General features: G+C 43.3%; 1 protein-coding gene across 1 annotated transcript in view; it reads right to left on the bottom strand.

Annotated features, from left to right (window-relative positions):
• Positions 1-900: 900 nt before the first annotated feature.
• The window catches only part of KATNAL1 (katanin catalytic subunit A1 like 1), a 113,911-nt gene continuing 96,149 nt past the window's right edge, over positions 901-18,662 (bottom strand). Inside the window, exon 12 of the mRNA XM_072795589.1 lies at positions 901-1,309. The gene's annotated coding sequence lies outside the window, so the exon portion shown is untranslated. The remainder of the gene's footprint in view (positions 1,310-18,662) is intronic.

Below are 18,662 nucleotides of genomic sequence, written 5' to 3'. Positions count from 1 at the left end.
ATAAATTTGCAAAACAAGTCTCGGTAAGGTTAGGTAACCTGCTGTGGTCACACGGCCAGGACTAACAGGAGGCCAGGATGTGGCCCCGGGGCCTCCAACAGTAGCCCCACAGCCCTTTAACCTAGTTTTCCAGCCATACTGCGTGCCTTGAAGATGCTTGTCGAACTGGGAAGTCACTAGCATGAAGTTACCAGACCCCACAGGCTCTCGAGCATCCTTCTCATAGGTGTCCCTCTGAGGCAGCACGACATTTGTGTTATCCTCCATCCTCCTATGCCCTCGGGCTCCAGGTGGCTCCTCGTGGAGCCGTAGGTAGGGCCCCAGTGGCCATTGTAAAAAAAAAAAAAAAAGGCTCAACTGTGAATTGTGTTCAACAAAGTTGTGAATTGTGTTCAACAAAGTTTAAAAGCTCCACTATGTTGTATAAGCCTACCTCTGTGGCCCTTTGGGCAGGGGGTTGGAGCGGGGGTGGAGACTTTCTCAAGCTAAGAAGGAGGATAGGCTGGGAACCCATTGCATTTCATCACTTGAAGGCTTTAAGTGGCATCCTGACCTGACTTTGGAATAAACAGACTTAAAACAGTATTTCACAAGAAGCAGCAATTCTATTATAGCCTAAATTTTAAGAGCTTTTAACTTTGTCTTTCTTCTCTTCTTGTAACGAATAGTGTAGTTTGAGCAAGGGAATAAACTGAGGGGAAGAATAACATTCTTTGTTTGCTAATGTGTTTTTCCTTTACTCACTATTGTGAAACGTAATTCCTTAATAGATGATGTTTAATGATTCATATTAACCTCTCTACAGGCTCTGTTGAGCATGACAAATGTGTATATTATTACTTTACAGTTTTCATTGAGAAGATAAAACATGGATATATTAAATTTGTATTTTAATCATGTTTTTCTACACGAGGCCCTTAATTTTTTAATGTTGTCATTGACAAATATCAGTTTACCCATTTTCCAACTAATGCTGTCCTTGCCCTTTAGGATGTCATAGATGCTGGGCACAGTCTGACTTCTCAGCTGTGGGCTCCATGTGGCTCTCCCAGGTGGCGGGGTTAGTATCCGAAGCAGCTCCACCAAGTCCTCACTTCCACCTTTGAGACCCACAGAGCAGCAGAGTGTGCTTCACAGTTCAGAGAATTAAAGGTTGCTGCTTTTGAATCGGATGCCTCTGTCTTGAATGAACTCCTCAGGACACGTCAAGGATTGCAAATTCACTTCCTGTCTCGACAACACATCATGGAAAGTTCTGAGCTGTGAAACAGCCTGTCCTTTTATCTTCAAAGCTTGAAAGCTCTTGGATCTAAGAAGGAAATAGCTTATTTGAGTTGAAAAAGACTATTTGATTCGAGGGTGGGTAAACACAGGGTTACCCAAAAACTAAAAACAAACAACTTTTAGCCTAATAAAAAATCCACATCGTTATAAATCTGCTGGTAAGTCATCAATGCCACCTCCCAACCAGGCATCCTACTGTTGGAAACTACAAAACGGGGTATGAAATAGCTAAGGGGGCACGACACCTCATTAGAGGTTCTAATAAAACAAGTTAGGAAAACATATTTTAGAACAGGGTGGTGAACCGTGAAATAATGACAGTGTGGTCCAAAATAATCATACATGCACAGACATGTGTATGTACACATGCACATGCAGCCCACACACCTAGCAGTGTTTGCAAAGGTCATGTGCTGACTAAGTCAACAGGCATTTTCACTAATCACCATAGCTGAACAGGACTCTGACTGACAAGGTTTGACCATTGTGATTTAAGGCATTATTATTATTGAGGCACCTAGGTGGCTCAGTGGTTGAGTGTCTGCCTTTGGCTCAGGTCGTGATCCCAGGGTCCTGGAATCAAGTCCCAAATCTAGCTCCCCACAGGGAACCTGCTTCCCCCTCTGCCTATGTCTCTGCCTCTCTCTGTGTCTCTCATGAATAAATAAATAAAATCTTTTTTTAAAAAGGCATTATTATAATTATTACCTGGCTATTAAATTACTAATTGTATGACCTTAGACAAGGTGTCCAAACTATCTAAGCCTCAGTTTCTTAATCTATGAAATAGGTTAAATGATTCCTTTTCTGCAGGATTGTTGATGAGGATTAGCACTAGCACAGGTGAAGAAGCACCTCGCACAGTCCCTGGAACACAAAACCTAATACCAGTACTAATCATTATAGCTTTTGTTCTTATTTTTAAGAATGGTAGGAAAATAAGGAATTTGAGGAAAACGAATGTCAATGTTCTTTTAAAAGAAATGTCCCAAGACTAAAATAGTTTCACTTTAAAATGTTGCCCACAGGGCAGGGTCCTATCTTTTCAAGTTTTTGAGACTGTGGCTCTATGTGTGTGTGTGAGAGAGAGACACAGAGAGAGAGATCATAAAACCTACATAAATAGCTATTTCAATATCTTTTAAAATGTGTTGAAGTTTCATGTTTGAAGGAAAGGACAGGGCTTCTGGTTTCCTGTTCCAAATGTAAGGAATGTGGAAGTCCCCACACCATCCTAACTATGAGTGGAAAAAAATGAACAGACTGAAAAATCAGCAACTCTTGTTCCATCCACAGAGAGAGGAGGACCCAGGGCAACCCGCTGTCCCTGAGACTGGAGAGACAGCCAGGCAGCCGTGGTGACCAGAGCAGAGGCTTGGGAGCAGCAACAGCCACAGGACCCTGCACCATGATTGAGTAATTGCTGGAGGCTCCGTGCAGACAAGTCTGAGAGATAAAAACTCCAGGGGAACCTGGTTACAGAGGCCGCCACAATAGTACCTCTGGTAAACTGACTAGGTTCCCACAGTAAATATTGAAGAAAAATTCCCTTGGGTTTCTAGGAAGTGGGAGGAGGGTCAGGAACCATTCTGAATACCCCAGAGCACTGTTTTTCTTAAAAAGCCTGGCCTTCAGGGGAAACTAGTTAACCAAAGCCTTCTGTGCTTATTATCAGAGCCTACCAGCACGGAGAAAGGGGAATACCCAACTCCAGCCCACTTTTGCCATTCAGGTCTACCCAAGGGGAAAGACAAAACTGAGAAACTCTTGTGAAGCTCACAGCACAGAGGCTCAGGCTCCCACAGAGGCTCAGGTTCACGAAGAGACTGAGACTCAGTGACAGGAAGACAGGACTACAGAACATTCCCCACCCCACCCCCCCTCACCACCACAGCACCAGAAGCCTATTTACAGCAGCTCTCCTGACCCAGTAGGTACATCATGTTCAGCTATCAAGAAGAAATCACAAGACACACCAAAAGGCAAAAAACACAATTTGAAGAGACAGAGCAAGCATTCGAACCACACACAGTAGGGATGTTGAAAATATCAGACCAGGAATTTAAAACAACTCTGATTAATCAGCTGAGGGTTCTACTGGATAATGTAGAGAGACATCATGCAGGAACAGACAGGCAATGTAAGTAGAGAGACAGAAAGCCTAAGAAAGAACCAAAAGGAAATGCTAGACATCAAAAACACTGGTACAGAAATGACGAATGCCTTTGATGGGCTTATTAGTAGACCCAACTGGTTGAGGAATGAATCTCTGAGCTGGAGGCTATGTCGATAGAATCCTTGAAAACTGAAAAGCAAAGAGAACAAAAGCTGAACAAAATAGAACAGAATATCCAAGGAGTGTGGGAAATTCCAAAAGATGGAACATACATGTGATGGAATTGGGAATACCAGAATGAGAAGAGAGAAAGAAACAGAAGAATTATTTGAAACAATAACGACTGCTAACTTTCCCCAAATTAATGTCAGACACCAAACAACAGATCCAGGAAGCTCAGAGAACATCAAGCAGAATAAATGCAAAAACATACAAACAAAACCAAAAAAAACCCCACCAGACCTCACTATTATATCATTTTCAAAGTACAGAAAGTCAAAGAAGCCAGTGGGGGAAAAAAAACCACAATCTTACCTGTGAGGTGTCTGGGAGGTTCAGTCAGTTGTCTAACTCTTGTTTTCGGTTCAAGTCATGATCTCACTGTTGTGGGATCTAGCCCCGCATCGGGCTCTGTGCTCAGTGTGGAGTCTGCTTCAGATTCACTCTTCCTCTCCCTCATTCACTCTCTCTTTCTCTCAAATAAATAAATAAATAAAATCTTTTTTTTAATCTTACTTATAGAGGAACAAGGTTAAGAAGTGAATACAGGGGATCCCTGGATGGCTCAGCGATTTAGCGCTGCCTTTGGCCCAGGGCCTGATCCTGGAGACCAGAGATCGAGTCCCACATCGGGCTCCCTGCATGGAGCCTGCTTCTCCCTCTGCCTGTGCCTCTGCCTCTCTCTGTGCGTCTTCCATGAATAAATAAATTAAATCTTAAAAAAAAAAAAAAAAGAAGTGAATACAACTTCTCAGGAAACTGGGCACCCAAGAGAGCAGAGTGAAATATTTAAAGTGTTGAAAGAAAAAAAAATCCATTGTAATTCTGTACCATGCAAAATTACCCTTCAAAAGTAAAGGGGAGGGGCATCTGGGTGGCTTAGTGATTGAACTTCTGCATTCCGCTCAGGTTGTGATCCTATAATCCCAGGATGGAGTCTCACATCGAGCTTCCCCCAGGGTGCCTGCTTCTCCCTCTGCCTCTGCCTCTGCCTCTGTGTGTGTGTCTCTCATGAGTGAATAAATAAAATCTTTTTAAAAAGTGAAAGGGAAATGCAAATTTTCTCAGACAAATAAGCATTTGGGGAATTTGCTGCCAGTAGACCTGCCTTATATGAAATATTAAGGGGTGCCTAGGTGGTTCAGTCAGTTAAGCATCTGACTCTTGCAACCACAGGATCCAGCAACCACACTCCTTGGTATTCACCCAAAGGAACTGAAAACTCACATCCACACAAAAAACCCCACATACAGTTATTATTCATAGCAGTTTTATTCATAACTGCCAAAACTTAGAAACAATCAAGGTCCTTTGGTAGATGAGTGGATAAACTGTGGCACACCCAGACAATGGAATATTACTCAACCTTAAAAAGAAATGAGCTTATCAGGCCATGAGAAGACATAGAGGAATCTTAAATGCATATTACTAAGTGAACGAAGCCAATCTAAAAAGGCTGTATAATTTCAACTACATGGCATTCTAGAAAAGGCAAAACTGTGGAGACAGTAAGAAAAAGATCAGTGGTTGCCAGGGGCAGGGGAAGGAACTGAGAGATAAACAGGCAAAGCACAAAGGATTTTTAGGACAGTAAAAATACTCCATATCATATATCACACTACATCATATATCACATATCACACTATAATGATGGACATATGTTGTTACACATTTGTCCAACACAAAGAGTGAACAATAAGGTAAACTATCAGCTGTGGGTGATTTTGACATGTCAATGTAGGTTGGTCCTTGGTAAAAACTGTACCATCCTGGGGAGCAATATTGATAATGGCGGAATACCTACATGCGTGGGGAAAGGAAGTATATGTGAAACCTCTGTAACTTTCTCTCAATTTTATTGCAAATCTATAACTGCTTTTTAAAATTTGTCTTTAAAATAAATAAATAAAAATAAAATTTTTAAGGGTGCCTGGGACTCCATTAAACATCTGACTCTTGATTTTGGCTCAGGTCATGATTTCAAGGTTGTAAGATGGAGCCCCTTCTTGGGCTCTGTGCTGGGTGTGGAGTCTGCTTAAGAATCTATCTCCCCCTCTCTCTGCTCCTCCCCACCCACCACCAAATAAAATAAAATAAAATGTTTAAAAAGGAAAGGATCCCTTTTGATAAGACAGTTTATAATAAAAGCCATTGTGTGATATTATTTCTAGAGAAATGTTAATTATGATATGCCACTTATTTCCAAAAACAAAATGACAGTCAAAGAATAGAAAAGTATCCCTTTTAAAAGTTTTTTTGTTCGCTTGTTTTAAAAAGACCAACTATAGGGCCACCTGGATAGCTCAGTTAGTTAAGCATCTGCCTTCAGCTCAGGTCATGATCTCAGGGTCCTGGGATCAAGTCCCATGTTGGGCTTCCCTGCACAGTGGAGAGCCTGCTTCTCCATTTACCCTCTCCCTGCTCATGCTATACTCTCACTTGCTCTCTCAAATAAAGAAATAAAATATTTTTAAAATATAAGTAAATAAACAAATATTAAGAAACCAACTATAAAGCAATGGAGACTGGAAGACAGTTTGGTCCAAAACCCTAAACCAACACAAACTTTTAAGACTGAAGCACAAAACTTAGCTAACAACTAAGGTAAAATAAGATACACACAAGCTGCATAGCTTTCATTGTCCAGTAAAAGGAAGCCCATCAGTGTACAAGAACTAGAAGGAACTGATCATATATAAGTCTTTATGTAATAGCAATTTGATATAACTGTTTCTTACACAGACCATCTTTAGAAGTCAAGGATACAATGGAATTATGGCTCTTTGGTGGCATTTTCTGAGGAGCTCATACAATACAGCCTGAATTACATTAGCTTTCTGGCGATTGAGTTGACATATGTAAGATATTTGTAATTAAGGCTGACCAAATGAGAAGAATGTGAGGTGAGTCCAAATGTTTTGACAGTGTCTGTTGGGTGCACTCACTGGCTTCCAGTCACAGTGCCCTCTTTGGTATGGCTTCAGCAGTTGCTCTAATGCTCCTTCCTACAAACTTCTGTCACCTTCCTTCTTGACACTTTCTAATACAACTTTTTAGATGGTGAGTGACACGAGCCTTTTATTCCTGAATAAGTTGGTACAAATGTGGCTCAAAGTGGAAAGAAGTTTCCAGTGTTACCCATGTGTTGCTTGGGCTCAGCATTTTGGAGCAGAGTTTAATTAGACAGTTTAGAACCATCTCTGATAATCCTTTAGACAGATGTCCTCACTTGTGGGGGGGGAGGGGTAAGGGATGAGCACTGCCCTTCCTTTACCTGGATCCCCCAAAGAATGTGTAAAGCTTCGCATTCTGTGGTCTTAATGTTAAAAATGAGGTCATTTTTCATTTTGCAAAAAGATAAAATTATATTACAAATTTGAATATTCTTTGTCAAGCCACACCCCACTCAGACTCCAATGTGGGGCAGGGATAGTCACTTTCACCTCCAAAAACCGCTGAAGGAGGGAGGGTTAGCAGGCCCTTTGGCTTTTTTTTTGAAACTCATTTTATTCTTGGGTGTCCAACATGGTCTGTACAGATAGTAGGATAACAACAGGTGCATTGCCTGACATGCAGTATTCTGACTAATTTATCAAAAGGAAGACCCAGAAGTTTTGGTGGCCATGACTGAAAGAAGCAAAAAATTTTCCTCTGAAAACTACCCTTGCTTGGATGAAGGATCATCTCATCCCAGGTGCATTAGAAGAGAACCAGAAAGCAGGACTGAGACTTTTCTCAGGAAATAGTTTCTTCAGTATGTCCACGTGCTAAAGCACACAGGTGAAACTCCACATCTCTAAGGCTCAGGCTTACTAATAGGGAGTCCTAACAGGATTTCTGGAAAATGTATTATCATGAACGTCCTCCTGCTTTCACATACCAAGATGAGTGGGTCATCAAATACACTCCAGAAAGTTTACCTGTTCACTGGATTTTTGTACAATTCATCTGGATGCTGAAGAGTGTTGCCAGAACCAACAGCATGTGGCAAAATGGCCCCTCGATATAAACACTGAGCGCCTCTTTCCGATTATAGCTGGACAGCAGATTCAGGAGGGCTTCCTGAGACTGTTGCTGGCACACCAGAGAACCATGCCAACATACGTCATTTACCCTGGGAGAACTTATGCTCATCTGAAGGTGACATACAATTTTTAAAATATCATCAAATCAGAAGCTTAAAAGGAGAGGCCTATAACATTGTATTATGCCAATTAAAGTTGAAATTTGCCCCGTCATTCCATGCCTTCAGGTAGTTCTTGACACATCACACAGTTCTTTTATAAATTTTCAAGAGGAGCATTATACATTCTTATATAGATAGTTCCTAAGGGAACTGTTACGATAGAATCAAACATAGGTTACTGATGACATTATGGGTCTTGTCAAAATCCTTTAGCCTGAATCTAATCACGAGGAAATAATCAGCCAAGTCCAAACTGAGGGCCCCTCTGCAAGACAACTGATCTGGGCTGCTCTAGGTCAAAGAGTGGTGACAACCAGAGGAAATTAGCACTCTCTGACTGGCTTCTAGAGCAAAACTTTGTCACAATGAACATTCTTAGGCCAGTTGGAAGGAATTTTATGTAATTTTACTGTATTAAGGATAAATTTCTTGCATGTGATAGTGATGTTATGGCTGTAGAGAAGAAGGTGCTTGTTCTTAGGAGGCACCAGCTAAAGCATCTAGGGGTAAGGAGTCCTAATGTTTGCAACTTATTTTCAGAGTTTGAAGAAAAAAGCGTGTGCCTGTGTGTATGTGTGTGTATAGAGACACATACATACACCCACGCACACAGAGATAAAGCAAATGTTGCAAATAAGAGGTGAATCTGGGTGAATGGTTCACTGTACTCTTCCAACTTTTCTGTGGGTTTGAAAGTTTCTATGATACAATAGGTGTGGTGGGGTCTCAAGTGCACTCTACAAGAAGTTGGTTACATTCGCTGCCTGCAGGTGGTTGAGTGGCTGGGGAAGGAGAGAAAATTTTTATTGCGGCACACACCTTCCCATACTTTTTGAATTTTGAGCAAAAGAAATGTATTATCTATACCAAAGAATAAACACTTATATTTTAAAACTTTGAAAAAAAATAGATGATGATGAATAAGTTGCAAAAATTGTAATGTTGTGAAAAGCCTTAAGTTATTCTTAAGTTTTTAGGCACCTTGGTGGCTCAGTGGTTGAGCGTCTGCCTTTGGCTCAGGGCGTGATCCCAGGGTCCACTGACTCCCTGCAGGGAGCCTGCTTCTCCCTTTGCCTGTGTCTCTGCCTCTCTCTGTGTTGTCTCTCATGAATAAATATAATCTTTTTAAAAATTATTTTTAAGTTTTCTTAAATATAAGTGAAACTAAGTGTAGCAATAGTTGATTTTAGAATAGTTAGGCCTTAGAGCACCTGCTTTTCACGTACTATGTTAAATTGTGAGGTTCAGGCCTGTCCGTTCATGGAGAAGGGAGCTGGGGCCATTGACGAGAGCATGAATGTCTTCCCCCACATCAAGTCTGGAGAACCCGCAGTTGTGGGAGGCTCAGTGTGCAGAGACTTGAAGCATTAACCAGAAATGGTGAGAAAATCCTGGAGGCACTGAGGGTCGCTGCTAACCATGGGCCAGGCCAGGCATGGGGCCAGCAGCATGTTGCTAGGGGTGGTGTGGGATGGGAGCAGGGGGTAGGTTCTGGAAGTCTGATGCTCAGCTGTTCCGATTCTCCCACACTGCCTTGGCACGGTCAGAGCTCACCCACTACCACAGAAATAGCAACAGTCCCAGTCTCATGAATGTCTGCTCCCCAGCTCTGCAGAGCTGAGGTGCAGATGAAAGCAGGAGGGCGCTGACCCCAGCACTAGGGAGGGCCCTGCAACCTGGAGGCCCTGGGTTCCTCCCAAGGCTGTGTCTGCATGAGGGTACACAGATACAGCTGTGATGAGGGGTGTCAGGGATGGGGAGGCAGCAAACAAGGAGAGTCAGAGGCTGCAATGGCTCTGTGGTTCCTCTCTACCTGAGACTCATTCCCTCCTCTCTGCTTAAATTCACTGGGAGGAGCGGACCCGAGGGCCTGCCTTTTGGCTTCTCCCTAACACATATTACCAGAGAGGGCAGCTGACACTTTAGAGAAATACGAGCTCCCGGGCCAAGCCACAGCTCTGAGGGGTACAGCTACCCTAGAAGAAAGGCAACCAGGCTGACAACATACACCCTCTGAAGCAGAATTTTTGGAATAAACGGGCCAAGGGTTAAGCTGACGTATTAAGTAAACTCTGAAGAACTAAGGGAGTATAAAAGTCACATGAGCCAGGAACAAGAAGTTATTCAACAGGAAGCGTGGAGCAGCTTTTGGTGCCTGACACTCTGGAAGGGGGTTTCAAGGCCCAAGGAAATTCTTAGTAGGCAGTAGGAATTCCAGTTCCCCAGGGGCTCAGTCGGCTAAGCACGACTGCCTTCAGCTCAGGTCATGATCCCGGGGTCCTGGAGAGCCTGTTTCTCTCTCTCTCTCTGCTGCTGCTGCACCCCCTGCTTGTGCACTATCTCATTCTCTTTCTCTCTCTCTCTCTCTCTCTCTCTCTCTCTCTCTCTCTCTCGTAAATAAATACAATCTTTAAAAATATATTTAAAAAAATTCTGGTCCGCTATGCTACCTCTCCAGTGTGACACAGATTTGGGGGATGGTGTTAACTACCCTCTATTTTAAAAAAGATGTCCTTTGCAACCCTCAACACTCACTTTCAAGAACTGGTTCTTTGCCACACTTCTCACAGTTGATAGCTACACACCGTGCATTACACCACTCCAGTGGGGAACCCCTGCCTCACAGGTCTGACTGTGTTAGTCTCCAGCCTAAAAACTTTTAGTGGCTTTCTATCATCAACAGAAGGAATTCAGAATGACATACAAGCTTTTTATATCCTGGCCCCAAACTACCTTCCCAACTTTGTCTCCTGCCATTCTTCTCTAAATGCCTTCTAATATAACAACACAAAAATTATAATTCCAGGATGGCAAAGAGGTCACTTCTCAAGCACCGGTCCTGTGGGTCTGTTATTACTGCCTGGAACCCTCCGGAGTGGGGAACTGGGGAGAGACTGCTGTGGTTGATTGGCTTGGCTTCCATGGGCTCAGGAGATGGGGAATGGCGTGACATGCAGTGAATTAATGAGCCTTCCCTGGACATTCCTCATAGAGACCAAGGCTTTTCACAACTTCATGCCTTTGGAAATGCTATTGGAACTGCCTAGAAGGTTCTTTCCCACTCTGCCCACCAAATAAACTCCTGCTCATCCTTCAAGACTCAACTAAATAGTAATCTTTCTTAGCATCATCTCTTTTCTCCTGGACTCTGGCCCCTTGCCAGCATGGCTGATGCCTATCTTTCTCCACGGCCATGGTTGTGACCATAGGCTCATATCACATGGTACTGGTAGTATTTGTTTATCGATCTTTCTCTCCAGTAGTGAGCTCCTGGAGGGCAGAGACCATGTTTTGCTTTTCTTTGCACATCCCCTGTGGGATGTGCAATGCCTGTCATGTAAATACCACTTAATAAATGCTTAATTAATTAATTAAATTTCAGTGTCTAGCTAATTAATTATCACGGATAATTGTATATTACTGAAGAATCTGTCCAGGGTGATTCTTTGGAATTCCTGCCTTGAGGGAGAGTAAAATTACTTTAGTCTGGCTTATCCTGGAGGTGGGTCAGTATGATTTAATTATAGAGCCTTGTTATGCCTCCCTCCAAACACCTGTCTATTCTCTAGAGCGAGGCTTTCCCTTGAACAGTCCCTCAGTCTCCTTCTTGGCACAGAGGCTGCCTGCCTACCAATGCCGGCCAGTGTCAAGCAGTGAATGTGTCAGACACTAAAGGTATGCTTTTCGAATTCCCTCCTAGACCCAAAGGATGACTTTCTTCTGTGGAGGAAGACTTCATGTTCCTATGCAGGTAAACAAAAATCCTTGGCCTATTTGTCCATCCAGAATGAAAGATTTCCAGTAAAAAACTGAGCTTACTTTGGGGCTGGGGCTTTGTGCAGAGGCAGTCCAGGAGTCCAGGTACCTTTTGCTAGCTCCTCCCTCACTTGCACCTCCTCCAGCAGGTATCCCATCTGCTTCTTCACCTTCACTCGGGGCACTTCCTCCACCTGGAATTCTTCATCCTACCCCCACTCACCCTGCAGCTTACTGGTGAACACCTACCCACTTTTTATTTTTTATTTTTTTAAAAATTTTTACTTATTTATTCATGAGAGAGAGAGAGAGAGAGAGAGAGAGAGAGGCAGACACATAGGTAGAGGGAGAAGCAGTCTCCATACAGGGAGCCAATGTGGGGCTCAATCCTGGGACTCCAGGATCACGCCCTGAGCCAAAGGCAGATGCTCAACCATTGGGCCATCTAGGTGTCCCCCTACCTCTCTTTTAAAACTTAGTTCAGGCATCATCTTCCCAAGGATGCTCCTTTGAGCCATCCCAGCCCCCACCACTCCCAGGCCCCAAGAAGCATCGGCTCCTCCCTCTGTCTATCACAGCATCTCTCACTTGATTGTGCTATTTCTGGGACTGAGTCTGCACAGATCCCAGCTGTGAGGCCAGGACGATTAGGGACAAAGAGCCAGGCTCTCTCATCATCACCGGAAACAGACCTAGGCCAGAGCCTGAGACACCAGCCCCAGATGCAGCATGTCAGGCCTGTGTGGCACAGCAAAATTCTGAAGGGGCACTGAGAGGTCATGCTGAGTGCAGACCTGGTGGGCCAGCCAGCAAGTGGGGCCTAGGGGCAGGGCTTTCAGGCCTCACTCAGGAATGTCTGCTCTCAGGGGCGATTTGCAGCCTGGGAGCACTTTTCTTCCCTTTTCCACTCCTGAAAAGAAACTAACCTGGAGCACAGAAATACTGCAGAATAAATGATGGTCTTCCTTGCAAGGAGCACAAACATGCTTGGCAGGGTGCAGAAGCCACCTGTGGTTACATGAGAGTGATGACAACCCAGGCCCGGAGAGATCCGGAGCCCCGTGCTATGACCTGCCAGACTGTGGCACAGAAACACCCGTTCAGGAGAGCTTTTGAGCTAAGATCCTGAGTCAGTTGACAAAAGGGATTAAGAACTACAGAAAAGGGTACCAACTTTTTGCAGGCATTTCTTCCATGACTGTTCTTCAAGAGGCATCTGTTTCGGGTATTACTATTAAGTTCACATTTTTTAGAGAAGAGAACTCTAAAAATCACAGCATCCCTAATTCCCTCTCCCTCCCTTGAGCCTGGTTTTGATTTGAGCCTTCCTGTTCAGGCTGGGTGGCCAGGCATGCTAAGTACAATGTAACAGCGGCACTCCTAAAATTATAGAAACAAGTTTTTAAAAGCTGGCTTAGCTTTTAAAGATTAACTGAGCAAAGGAGCAAAATACATAGTACTTACTATCTGGGGCTGAGAAAGGTCAGGGACTTGCACCCACATCTCACAGCCAGGAGAGAAAAAGTTGGCATTTGCAGCCAGGCAGCAGCTAGGCCCCAGAATGCATACTTTTCACCCCAGTGATAGCCCACCCTCAGCATAAAGACCATAAAGTGAGGTGGGCAGGACATATAGGATGGCTACCCCTATCCTAGCAGGGCTATAGGGAGGCTAAGTTGGATTTGGGGGATGACTATTCATGGACGAGGATGAATGAGAGGAAGGAATGAGAAGCTGGAGCACCCAATGGGGGCTCTGGCCAAAGAAGCTATTGCCTGGGTGGATGATGCCTGAGAGCAGCTAGGGGACCAGCAATGGATGGGTCTAAAGAATGTCAAGAGTCAAAATTAGAGAGATCCAAAAGATAAGCAAAAGCTAAGATAGGCCCTAACATTGAGGATATAGACAAGTGCAGAAGCCAATGAGAGGCCAAGAGACCAGCATGGATGAAGAACAAGAAGATAAGGTCCCATGTGGACAGGCAGTGTGGTGGCCCAGCTGGAGCATTGGTTGGTGCAGCCACCTGCAGACCACGGGGTCAGGCTATGAGGAGGAGGCCTGGGTTAGGGAGTGCCACTATAAAATAACTACTGGCATCTGAAGTCTGGCCACCAGCAGTGAAAAATGGCACCACAGAAAGAACTGGGGAGCATGCAGTCAGGAAATGTTTGGGTTGGATCTCTGACTTTCACTGGACTGGGAAGCCAGGGTTCTGGGCTCCTCCCTAAAAATCTCTCTTCTGCAGCCAGTCTCACTTGCTCTGCCTTCCTTGCTGAGGGTCCTGATGACTTAGGGCAAACTTGCCACCATGTCGCAGGCTATAAATTCTGGGCACTAAGCAGATACTAACCCATAAAACAAGAGCACAGAAGTCATTAACAACATACCAGTGATCTCATAATGTCACTGTGGAGATTTGCCAAGTAAATAATTTCCTTTCCGACCACCAAGTATCATAATGATACAACCAAGAAAAGTGTCTATTTATTCCTGGCCAGTCTCCCTCAGATTTACATTCCAATCATGAGATGGGAACTGTCACTGCATTTCAATGCATTACTTAATCAAATGGTATGCTGGTTGACCCCAGTGTGTCTTAAAGTTGGGATTATTTATGGATATGGTTTCTTGTGTAGGGTCACTGTGGGGTCTAATCTACATATATCTCTCAGAAGAGCTGGGAAGTTATTTGCATAAGAACCTCTGGGTTTCTTGGAAGGGTCTATAAAGAGGACAGTGGAGCAGCTGAAGGGTAGGTTCCCTCCACATTTAGGGCCCAGTTACCCCAGGGGAGACTCTAGCAAAAATCCCAAAGGGAAGCACTTTGGGAAAGCAAGCTCCCACACCACCTCAAGTCGAGTGAGCTAGTCAACACTTGCTCTGCTTCAGGTGACATCTCAGTTGGTACAGTCTACAATGATGCCACAAACGGCCATAGGCTCCTCAAATAGCCACAGGTTCCTCTGAGGCCATTCCTAGAGATGAGGATGCTCTTATGAGCCAGACCACAACTACAGGAGACTTCTACTACATTTGGCTCAAAACATTTCTTAAGTACCTCCTGGGGTGGGAGTGGTGGGCTAAAGGTGGGAAGCCAACACCAATAGGTGGGAATTTTGTCTTCAAAGGCTCTTATGGTCCAGAGAGGAAGAGAGAAATGTGCCATCAAAACCAGAGCAGTGGTTTACCTTTTATCTTATTGCTTTATGTCTTCCTGGTGGCTGGAGAGTTCTGTCATTATGTAATATACCTTTTTGTCTCTAGTAATTTTCTTTACTTTGAAGTCTACTTTAACCAGATGTTAATACAGCCACTTCTGCTTTTTATTACTACTACTATTATTATTAATGTTTGCATGGTATACCTGTTTCTATTCTTTTACTTTCAACCCACCTACCATTTATATTTGGAGTGTGTTTCTTATAAACAACATAGGCTGGGTCATTTTTTTAATCCACTTAGTCAATTTCTATCTTTTGTTATATTTAACCATTTACATTTTAGGTAACTTTTCATGCATTAGGGCTTAAATCAGCCACTTCATTATTTAGTTTGTTTCCTCTATTTCTAATTCCACCATTTCTCTCTTTTTTTTTTTTTTTTTACCTTCTTCTGCATTACTTGAGCATGTTTTAGGATTCTACCCTGATATATTTATAACATTTTTTAGTACCTTGTTCTGCAAAGTTTTCTTAGTGGTTGCTATAGGTATTAAAATATACATACGTAACTTATTGCAGTCTACAGTTATCAGCACCAACTACTTGTGAGTGATGGATAAAAACCTTATTGCCATGTTGATCCCTCTATATACCCCATTTTTAAACATACTTTTTTCTTATTTTTTTTAAGTAGGCTCCACGCCCAGTAGGAACCCCACATGGGGCTTGAACTCACAGCCCCAAGACTAAGACCTGAGCTGACATCAAGAGTCTTACATTTAACCAACTGAGGCATCCACACACCACTAAAATATACTTAAGATTCTTCTCCACATATATTGAACACTACATCAAATGGGTGTTAGAATTTCTGTTGAAACTTCCAATATGTTTAAGAAACTCATGAGAAGTAGGATAGTCTATTTACCCCCCCCCCTTTTTTTTTACCCATTCTAATGTTTTTTCCCCTTTTCTGATCCAAGTCTTCTTCTGTTATCATTTCCTTTATGTATGGAGAAATTTTATCAGCCATTCTGAAAAAAAGTAAGTTTCCTAGCAACAAAATCTCTTACTTTTTTGTTATCTGAGAATGTCTATTTTCCCCCCTCATTCTTGAAAGATATTTTTGCTGGTTATAGAACTGGTAGTTGACAGTTCTTGTCTTTCAGTTCTTGAAAAATGTTCTATCATTTTCTTCTGGCCTTCCTGGTTTCAGATAAGAAATCTGCTGTTATTTGAGTTAGTGTTCCTCTACACATGATGCACATCTCTCTGGCCACTTTCAAGATTGTGGGGGGAGGATCTAGTTTTTAAAAGTTTAATTATGTGTCTTATCATGGGTTTCACACCATTTGGGTTTATCCCATTTAGATTTCACTCAAAGTCTCGTATCTGTAAATTTATGGCTTACCCCACTGATGCCTTCCCAAGCAAAGTGGGGCGCCAACTCCCACTGGCCCATTGCATCCAAGGGGCCCACAGACCGCTGGTAGCAGGGAAACTGAGGGTTCCCTCACACTGCTTTGTTGCCGCAGGATTGGGGCAGTAGCTCAGCAACTTGTTGGGCCCTGCTGACACTGGGGAAAAGGAAGAGGGGATTCAGCATGCCAACTAGCCTCCTCCATCACTCTGCCTCCCTAATACCAGGGGAAGTGTCAGGCTCAACTACCTGCTGGACTCTACTGATATTACCCAGGGAAACTGGAGCACTGCCTGCTTTCACTGAGCAGAGACTAGAAGATCAACTACCCACTTGGCCCACTGACAGCTTCCTGTGGGGAATTAGGGCATCACCTGCTTTCACCAAGTCAGAGATGGAAGACTGCAAAGATCTCTGCTTAACCCTACTGAGCAGGAGACTGGAGTGCTGCTGCCTGCTTCTGTAGGGCAAAGGGTCATGGAAGAAGACCAGTTTCCTGTTTGGTCCTGCTGAAAGTCTGGGGGCAGGGTTTTCCTCGTGGTACTTAGCTGGAGCAGGACAAATATTGCCAGAAAGGTTTTCTGTTGCTAGGTGACCCCTTTCTTGGTCTTTTGGCCATGAGGAACAGACTTTTTTTTGAAGATTCTTTTGGTCTGTGCTGTTGGCAATTCCAGGTTGGAAGCTTCTGTAGAGCCCTGTCCAGAATATATAGAAGGCAACAGAGAAACCCAGGGGATGAACCACCATGCTGTTCCTCAAGTCCTGAGAACCCTGGGAAGTCTGCCTTCTTTCTGCCTTTTGGAATCTTATGTTTGTTGTATTATATCCATGGCCCTTTAGTTGTGTGAGAGAGGAGCTGGGAGGAATGGCACTGCTTCATCTTGGCTGTAAAAGGAAGTCTGTCTATATCTGGCATGTTTAGGAGAGATCAGATATGCTGCAAGAGACAGGCACTCATGAAGTTCCCTCACGACCAAGTAGGGTGGGAAAGTAGAAGAAGCCCATGAGATGGCCAAAAGCTTGCTGTGACATGGAAGGACAAGATTTTACTGCTCTAAACATAAAGTCTTTCCCACAAATTAAAGCTAAGTAATGATCCAGGAACGCTGCACATTGAACCAGTTTCAAAACATAAACTATAGACATTATATAGAGCACAGCTCACTTTCCCATGTTGGATGGATACTTTTGGTTACTCTTATTTATTACTCAGCAGGCTACCCAAAGTACTTAAAAAACAAAAAAAAAAACAAACAAAAAAAAACACCATGAGCACCATAAGTAAGCCAACATTTCCAGATCCTAAATTCTAACATTTTTTAACTGTGGCTTTTTAAGACATTGCCTTCAAAGGCCCTTTATGAAGCATAATGTACACAAGGCACTGTGGTTGCACCCAAGCATGCTGGAGGAGCACGCGTGGTTAATTTAAACGGGCTTTCTGGGGAATGTGGCGTGAAGAAACCCAATCAATAGATGCTTATTGAAAAGGAATACTTTGATACGCTCCAAGAGAACAGTGACTTTTGTCCTCAATTTCTGACATCTCTTTCAACGCAAAGTTTTAAAACATCTGTTTCTGAAGCAGAGCAGGAAATCTCTAAGCAGCCATAATTCTTCGGTTGTGTCATAGGCAACTACAGGCTGTCGGTGTTTTTTTTTAATCCTACCAGGAAATCTTTTTTGTTTTAAACTAGTTCAAAGCAGAGTATTTAATGGGCATTTATATGTAGGGAGAGTTTGAAAGGCCACTTTTACAAATGGTGTCATGAGATGAATCACGGTCAGGGATGAGATTCTTTTGGATCAGTGGGGCTGCCTTCTTAGCAAGCTGGGGCAGGAGGGAGACCGCCTGATTCTGCATCAGTATCATAGAAAAGGCAAATTGCAAATGTTTTTGTCAGGTCCTTCTCTTCTGGGCACCTCTTTTAAGCAGGAATGACTGGCCCTTTGTTTCAAAGAATGGTTTTTGTAACTGTGTTTCCAATCTCTATAACATGGCTTGTATCGCTTTAGTGGCCATGGGTTAGACAGAGAGGGTGTGAGGGTATGTGTACTTGGGTTTGCCTATGCGGCAGGGGGAGGTCAAGGTAGTGCTTTTTCTTCCTTGATGAAATATATGGGGTGCCATATGGCGGAGCAACCTGAGAATACCAGGTGTGCCCACATCAGAATCTGATGTGCTGTTACCATGGAGACGTTAGCTCCCTCTGCAATGCAGGGCTTCTATTTCTCCCCCCACTCTGAGGAGCTTACATGTCTAATAGATACAAAAGAAGTAAACCTTGAAGGCAAGTCTTTAGGAATTTCTGATTTCTTTTTCCTTGATTCTTCCTAGAGTTTTTTCCCTCTCTACTCATGGCTCCTACTTGAGCCAAGGCCTTGGGAAATAGTAACAATAATAGTGACATTTATTGAGATGGTACTTTGTGTTATACATACAGTATCTACTCTTTTAGATGAGAAAAACAAAGGCTTCAAGAAAATAGAGACTTTATACCAAAGTCATAAATCTCATAA

This window comes from Canis lupus, chromosome 24, assembly GCF_048164855.1.
Source record: "Canis lupus baileyi chromosome 24, mCanLup2.hap1, whole genome shotgun sequence".
In the NCBI taxonomy this organism is placed as follows: Eukaryota; Metazoa; Chordata; class Mammalia; order Carnivora; family Canidae; genus Canis; species Canis lupus.
This window is presented reverse-complemented; position numbering and strand designations above follow the sequence as displayed.